The 1,970-nt window shown below is 39.2% G+C and overlaps 1 protein-coding gene across 1 annotated transcript in view; it reads right to left on the bottom strand.

The window, feature by feature from the left end:
- Positions 1–1,970, bottom strand: part of LOC101853891 (sex peptide receptor) — a gene marked incomplete in the record, with an annotated part of 195,305 nt that overhangs the window by 69,628 nt on the left and 123,707 nt on the right.

Here is a 1,970-nt window from a genome sequence, read left to right as displayed (position 1 = left end):
GATAGATAGATAGATAGATAGATAGATAGATAGATAGATAGATAGATAGATAGATTATGGTTGATGTCCAGAAACTGTTCTATTACTTGTTAGATCGATAAAGCCATCTCCAGGAATAATTTGGCGCGGCTGTTTTCTTCACGCCTTGAGAGATTTCTTTCACCTGATTAGCTATAAATTTAATGGCACATTAATCTTCAACGTACGCTTGACACGATATTATGTTCAGACAATCATACTCAGCAAACAGGAATATCAAGGCTTTATCTCAATTACGCTCAGTTTGGAGAAATTAGAGTGTAAACCTCTCAAACACAATGCCTCCCTAAAAAAAGAACAAAATGAACTGTTCTTTTATAGTTAAGGGAACAAAAGGGCTATCACTATTGATTTACAAAGTTAAGATTTTTCAGGGGAGGGGTCCAGACTCTCTTACTTTGAAAAATAAACATTCCAATTTAGAACCTTGTTGTCGCGGCGTCGTGCAATCTTTGAGGTTTCATAATTACTTTGAGATTGACGGCTTTCTTCCTGTGTCAAATAACAAAATCAACCAGGGTGTACAGAGTATGCCATGACCTCTGGTCGTTCAACGTTATCTCTGCTTAATGATCACCGTTATTGTTTGTCTTCGTCTAGAGATCAAATATGAAGGGCACATTAGCCTTCTGGTTGAAATTTTTTCCTTGTTTTGTTACCTTAGTAGTGCGTGCAAGTGCCGCCAAACGTTTGATTTGAATTAGATTTTGCTGGCGGCTAACAGGGTTGATGATGTGAAGCATGAAATTTTGACATTGCAACATTCTGACATTAAGAAGATTCTGCAGACATTCAGACTGTCATTAAGATATTAAAATTTAGACTTTCAGATATTTTGGCATTAAAAGAGCATGGGGCAATCAGACATTAAAATATTCAGACATTAAGATTTTCAGACATACAGACTTTCAAAGGTACCTACATTCAGGCATCTGGCAGTCAGACAGCAAGACATTCATATTATTGGACATTCAAATTTTCTGATATTCAGAAATTCAGGCCTTCAGACATCTAGATACTAACTAAAACTATTAAACATTCAGAATTCGGATATTAATACATCGAGGGATTCATTCGTTGTGACATTAAAACTCGCCAACATTTCGACACTAAAGCACTTAAACATTCAGATATACAGATAAACAAAGTGAAGTTGCAGGTTCGGTGGTTCGAGCCTCAGCTCGGCCCGACGCTGTGTCAATGGGAAAGGCACTTTACACGAATTTCCAATTTGACTCGGTCGTTTCGGAAATGAATATTAAACTCTGAGTTCCCGCCCCTCAAGTCACTTCAAACTGTTGATAGAGGCGTTAAATTCATACCACTTCACCATTTCCTAGAAAAACAGACATTAAGTCAATAAGAAAGCATCTGATCCCACAGTGACGCCAAGTTGTGGTGTTCATGCAAGCTACAGACTTCAACATAAGTAAAGGACCACTTGCAAACACTCCGAGTGGTCTTCTTGGGTCGACCTGCACATTGTGGGCGTTCTTGGACTGTTCCAGTAGCTTGAGGGCGCTACCTCAAGCGGACAATGATAGAGTGTGACACTGCAAGCCTTCTGACAACTTCTCAGGATTCCCCGAGGATTTCCTTGCCGCACGTGGTGGTTTTGCCACTTTAGGAAGCTTTGCAGTGTGCATTGGTAACCCATTTACACTTTCAGAGGAAAACAAAAAATAGAACCATTGTTTGTTGTCTTTTTTCGGATAAAAAAAAAAAAGAAGCAGGGCTGTGTGTAGAGGCGGTCCTTAACTTATGTTGAAGTCTATATGAACGTGTTGTAACGTTTCTAAGTTCCGTGTTGTGACATGTTTCTTGCACCGTCTTGGTGCGGCGTGCTCATTGGAAATATTGTGTTAAAAGTAACGAGATGCTTCTGTTTCATACCAATGTATTTGAGAGAGAGAGAGAGAGAGTGAGAGAGA

The sequence above is a fragment of the Aplysia californica genome, unplaced genomic scaffold (assembly GCF_000002075.1).
Source record: "Aplysia californica isolate F4 #8 unplaced genomic scaffold, AplCal3.0 scaffold00932, whole genome shotgun sequence".
NCBI lineage: Eukaryota > Metazoa > Mollusca > Gastropoda > Aplysiida > Aplysiidae > Aplysia > Aplysia californica.
This window is presented reverse-complemented; position numbering and strand designations above follow the sequence as displayed.